The following is a 6,960-nucleotide window of genomic DNA, read 5'->3' on the forward strand; positions in this document are numbered from 1 at the left end:
TGATAATGATAATAATGATAATGATAATGATAGTAATAATAACAATAATAATAATAACAACAATAATAATAATAATAATAATAATAAACTCAAAACTGACTGTGAATCTTTAGTCAAATTTGCTGATATGAAAAAAGAATCTTAGCTTTTATCAAATAGATGTCTAAGATTAAATGAATATATTATCGGCAAAGGAATAAAATTTAATTTTGAGCATATCAAAGGCAAGACAAATGTTATTCCTGATCTCTTATCAAGATTTACCTCTTATTATTGTTTTGCAGGATGCCAAAACCGAGAGTTGTCAAGAAAGAAAATATTCCAGTTACTGAAGATAAACTTCAAGTTGGAAGACAATTTATTCCTGTTTATCATTCAGATAAGCAGTTTGTTTTCAACTTAAGATCTAGACTTACAAAAGAAGAAGTTTCTATTTGTGACTCTATATGGAATCTTAAAACAAAATCTGACCAAAACCAATGAGAAATTTTTTATTATTAACTCGGTTGCTCAGAGATTTAATGACATTAAGCAATGTCCAAAAAGATTTTATTATTATCTCCTTATGAATGGACCGTATAAGGGAATTTACAAAAAAATGGACAGATGTTGCTGCTAAGATTGAAGCTCAGAAACCTCTTTCCTCTTTATGGAAGGGCTTTCATGATCTTTCTGAATGTCTCAAGGTTACTCATGATAAAGTAGGCTTCAACTATTATTTGGATCCTATCTTTGAAACTCATCATTCTCTTGATGATGATGAAAATATGGACTTCATTTGTGAACTCCCTTGTGAAAACACTTTAATGACATCTTCTACATCTTCACAGATGAAAGGTAAAAATGCTTTACCAAACCCAGAAGATCTTATTAAAAAGCAATTATTGATCCCAGATCTTAATTGTTTTTACTTTCTTAAAGAATTAGTTGATCTCTCTGACATCAACTTTGAAACCTTTTTAAAATACCAAGAATGGCTGATGGTTATTTCACGATCACCTGTTCAAGGTTTCTCTGTACAATTGGAAGAGATTCCAATACCAGATGATGAAAAACGAATATTTTTTAGAACAGTTCAGATTGATTTAACTACTGCATCTGAACAAACGTTTCAAAATGAAAAAAATAAGTTTTCATGATCTTTTTAAGTATGGATTACTTTGCGGATTAATCCTATCTGACATTGATCAAATCAAATGGCTTCCAGTTCGAGTTATTGAAGCTATTGAATTGGTTAAAACATATGATGATTATATCATCTTGGTGGACATTTTTTCTTCACCTCCAAAATTCTGGAAATCTGAACCTGAACCTAGTTGTTCAACTATCAAGATACTTTCAAAAACATTCTCTTCAGATTGGGACGATAAGTTGTTACTTCACTGTCCTAATTGGCAATACATCTCCGGTCAATATATTGAAGATTTAAAGATATGGTATTACCATGTTCATTATTCAGACTTCTTTTGGAACTCTGAAATATTAGCATCTGAAGACTACTCACTTTTGGGAGAGACTCCTACTGTCAAGATCTATGTACCATCTGCAATTGCTGCTTATTCTTTTCTCAAGTTCTACAAAGATGAAGCTGATGCATAAGACAAGTGGAGAATATTTTTCAAAGACAAAGCTCTCTAAAGACTAGCAGACAAAGCGCTTTAGGACAAAGCGTTTTAGGACAAAGCGCTTTAGGACAAAGCGCTTTAGGACAAAGCACTTTAGGACAAAGCGCTTTAGGACAAAGCATGATGGAATAATACACCTGTTCGTTTACAACTGTATTTGACAAATGTGGAAGACAAAGACAAATAAAAAGCATCTTGCTTTTTGCTTTTCTAAAAGAGTTTGAAAATTGTGGCATACGTCTCAATCATGCCCCAACTTTTCATTGTTCATATTTTGAATTTGTATCTGGTAGAAGCCATCTGTAGCCGGTTGCTTCCTCTTTTCCTTCCTATAAATAAGTTTCTCTTGTAGGCACACCTGATATACCTTACATATCGAAACACACCTAGAAGAAGAAAAATATTAGAGAGTGTTAAATATTGTAAGTTTCAAGTTGGTAAGCATCTACTTCTGTAATCAACCGACTGTATAAATACAAGGTTAGTTTTTATTATGGCAGGCTAAAACTCTTATTAGAGAGCCATATCATGTTGTGAAGTTTTTATATTTTTATTATCTTCTAAATCTTTATTTATAAAGATAAGATCTCATGAATTATATCATAAAGAAATTTGGTCGCTGTTAGTTCATACTCATGGTAGGAGTATAACTGTTAGGTATTGAGCCAAACCTCTGGGAAAAGTCTTGGTTGTAATTTTAAAAAATTGTCTTAAGATGTTCTAAGAAAGTTAAAATTATCTTTGAAAAAAACAAAAGACGTAAGGATGTTTAACTTCAGAAGAAAGTACCATCTGTTAGCCAAGAGTGCGTTTTAGGGGAAATAAGTATGAATTAGTCCAAAAAGGTGAGTTTTCTTCAAAAGAAATTTTTATATGGCTTTCTTGGTTTTTTATTAAGAAATGTTTTTAAAGAGTGATAACAGAGTGACTAAAATGGGTGTTATGATATACAAAAAATAAGATCTTATCTCTTTAAATTTTGATTATTAAGATAATGTTGATATAAATGATTAATAACCTCTAATAATGGTTTTCTAATACCTCCCTCTTGTTTGTATTAGCATCATTTTGTCATCCCTACTAATCTTTTATTATAAATGTCATTGTCAACATTCTTATTTAAGTTTCACATGAAAGTTTGCCATTATGTTTAATTCGTGCCTTAAATTCAGTTCGTGCCCTCATCCTGATCCTTTACATACTATTATATGTGGATGTCCTTGTGGATGTTATTGTTATGTTAATTCCGAAATAATTAAATCTCAAAATCTTAAAAAGAACCTAACTTTTTTGTTAGCCTCTGATCTTTTGCCTATAGATTTAAAATATTATATTGCTGGAAAAGTTTTTAAAGACATCAATAAGTTTAATAGAAAATTTTGGTTTAATCCAAATATTGATAATCAAACTAAATTTGATGCTTCTGACGCCTCTCAAGGTGATAATTGGCAGTATTCTTTTAATGAAGAAAATATCCAACCAATTTTAATATCCAACCTTTTCTTTGTTTATAATGATGTTTAACCTCGCTGAGGCCCAAACCTAGTGTCTAAAGAACTGCGTTTCTTTACACACTAACAAACTGCGTTGCAGCCAAACCCCCCTTTTTATTGGTATCAGAGCTTGTACTTATATTTATATAAGTATTAAGTATTGGTATTAGCTTTATGTGTTTTATTTTTAATATTCTGATATTGTTTGTTTATGAATAGATTACAATATTTAAATCTAGAATTATCTCAACCAAGTAGACTTATTACTTCTTTAGATAATAATAGTATTAAGTGTTGTTTTTATAAAGAGTCTATAAATCATATATTTCATGGTAGTAATTCTCAGCTTAACGTTCTTGTTGATTTAGTAGTAAATCTGGAAAAAAATCTTGAAATAAATCAGAATAAAAATACCCATCATTGGCAATCTATTCACGATTTAGTAATTAAAAAAGAAAGAGCTATTCATAATTTGGAAAACAAATTAGAATACCTCAAAACAACTTTTTCTTATTTTGAAGAAAAACTTGTGAGCTTTGAAAAGAAATACAATTTTTTTGATTAATAGCCAACCTATTCAAAAATCAAAAGATTCTATTTCTCAAGAAAAAGTTCTTGCAGTTCTGGAAAAATCTCAAGATCAGTTTGAAAAAATTAAGATTCATTTAGAACAAATTGAAAAATTGGTTCTCAATTAAATGAACTTAAATTATGAAGGAAAAATACTTGAAGAAGCTTATAAGTTTTGCAACCAAAGTTTTCCAAAAACTCCTGGTTACTTTGAAACAAATAATATTGTTTCTGAATCAAACAAATTAGTTGTTTCGCAAAACAATATAATCATCTCTTTTTTAGTATTCTTACATCACAAGGTTGATAAACTTTCTCTCAAAGAAACTTTACACCCTACTGATCTGAATACTCTTATTGAGAATTTTTCAAAACTTTCAACAACTTTTGAAAAGAAAACTGCTCCGAAAGTCAAAACAAATTTTCTTGTTTACAAGTAAAATGACAAGTAGAACTTCTTTTCTTGGTCGTTCCAGAACTATCAATGAAAATGAATCTGCGAATAACAACAGGTCTCAAATTGTTGGACAAGAAACTAGGCTAAATTTCAATACCCTAGGAAGGTTATTTTCTCGAAGATCTTCTAACACTTCTAGACTTGAAGATATGATTAATGTTGAAAGAAGTGAACAACTTCTCAACAACAATCAGTTAGAAGCATTTAATCCTACTAGACTTTATTCTACTGGGATATTCGAAAGAAACTCTGGTCTTTTTAGACACCATAGTTTACAAAATCTTGTTGTACCCCAAGGAAGAGTTATTTCCATTAATTTAATGACTAGAGAAGCTAGCATTAGATTAAGACATACCAGCAGAACCACTCTACATTTTGGACTTTTAAYTATTGCAGTAAAAGGTCTTCATAGAACTGGTTTAGGAACAAAAGCCTTGTTAGTCTTGATTGACAATAGATTTTCTAATCTTGATCAAGCTATAATAGGAACCATGGAAATAGACTTGAACAACAATATAGGTGTTGCTTATATTGCTCCTCAAAACTTTTCATTAAGTGTTAGTGATTTTTGTAAGCATGTTACTTTACAAATCCAGACACTAGGATATGAAAACTTTTTAGGAAAAAATCTGGCCATAGAGATAGTGTTTTTAGGAAGACTAACTGGAACAGCTGGAAGTCAGTATAATGTTGATATTGACTCAATCATACAGACTGTGTCTTCTAGAGGAATACAAATGATACCTCCTGCTCAGATTGATTCTCAAACCATTGCTGGAAGTGAATAGACCATTCCATTCCATAGAGAACCATCTACAATTGTCCCCACTAGTTATGTATCTTACATAAACCCTAGTGGATCTAAATCTTTGAGATTTAGAAATTACAAGGACAATGCCTCATCCTCAAATGTTGACGATGAAACTGAAACTACTGATGAAGATCCGCATAGATTTTCCACTAGTTTTATGAATATTGAATTAAGTGATGAATGGGATACTTTAGAAGAAGACTCTAAGTACTTTGATTCTAGTAACCCAAATGAGATCAAACCTTTTTTAGTCAAATATACTCCCCCTGAGTCGAGTAAGACTAAAATTGAAGATATAAAACCTACTGGATGGAAAGACTGTGATTATAAAATTTTACCCTAAAGAATTATTTGGTTATACTCTGAGTCCTCGGGAACTTGAAGAAATGGAAGCTCTCCTTAAGAAACAAGGACAACTTCATGAATCACAAATTATCTATCAAGATGATTTGGGAAACATAAGAATGACTCCTTAAGACGAAGATCTTTTAGACTCTTTCTTATCTGACTTTGTAGAGTCCATTAACTTTGCTCTTATGAATGAAGGAAGTGGATCTACTGTCACTCACCCTGTACCTGGAAGACTTGAAACCATGGCTTATGAAACAGGTAGACCTCCTAGAACTCAAGCTAAAGGTTATGTTGAACCAACCCTTAGTTATAGGAATAAAGGAAGAAGATTACCAATTGATCCCATTTTCACTTGGAAATCTACACCCTTGTTGAATCTAACTGATATTCATCCTCAGTTATGGAATTCTTATTTAGAAACCTGGTCTCAAAAAGTACATCGTGACTACACTTCAAAATATCTTGAAAAATATATTAATCCCGAGGTAATGATTTCTATTGCTGAAAATTATCTTGGAACTACTGCACTTGCTGCATGGGAAGATTGGAAAACACATTTCCCTGAACCACTTGCACAACTTGTCTCACAAGGAAACAACATAAGGAATTTCATCTCAACAATTCTTAGAATTATTAATGGTGGAGATACCTTATCTGGTTTATCAATAAAAGAAAATGAAGCTCTTAGAGATCTTGAACAACTCAGCTTCATGACTGGAAAAAGATTGTTTTATTTCTAAATGACTTTTTCACCTTGCTGCTATTTCTAGTAATTATTATGATGCAAATGTTTGCAACAGAATTTTTACAAAATTACCAGGAGAACTAGGAAGAGAAATGGAGCTTAAATGGAAACAGGATCAACCAAGTGTTGATGCTCAATGGGATAATGCAACAATTAGAGCTAAGATCATCATAGTTCATCTTAAAGCTAAATGTGCCATGATCCAAACTCAGAGAGAGTTAAAGAAAAAAGATACATGATTCTGCTCCTCTATCTACACTCCTCAAACTTATGATAAGCCTCCTAAGACAAAACATGTTTTGAAAAAACAAGCAAAACCAAAGAAGTCTTATTTTCTTAGAAGGTCTAGTGCTAGAAAGCCTACACTAAATAAGGAAAAACATGTGAGGAAATACAAAGAAAGCAAGAACTATAATAAATTTACTTGCTATGCTTGTGGAAAAGAAGGCCATTTTCTAGTAAATGCCCTGGCAAAAGAACACTCTTTAATCAAAGAGTTGATCTTATTAATTGCACCAATGAAGACTTAGTTGACATTACTTCAGATATCTCAACTAACTCTGATATCTATTCTATTAGTATAGAAGATATGCAAGATGTTCAACAACAAAGTGATTACTCTTTCATTGAACAACTTTCACCATCACAAACTTCTTTACAACAGAAATATGGTTACCATAATTCTTTTTAAAATGATGTTGAAATGCTTGAAAACCTTAACTTTGTTAATGTTGAAGTAATAGATTGTATTCATGCATGGACATACAATACATGTAATACAAACACTAAGTGTTACAATTGCCTTTGGTACCCTTCTCTTGAGAAGCGTTCACGTTGTGATCTTTGCAGAATAGAAGTTTGTTATTCATGTTTATCATCTATTTACAATCATAGAATACCAACAACAG

Source organism: Cynara cardunculus, assembly GCF_001531365.2.
Source record: "Cynara cardunculus var. scolymus isolate 2C chromosome LG 15, CcrdV1, whole genome shotgun sequence".
In the NCBI taxonomy this organism is placed as follows: domain Eukaryota; kingdom Viridiplantae; phylum Streptophyta; class Magnoliopsida; order Asterales; family Asteraceae; genus Cynara; species Cynara cardunculus.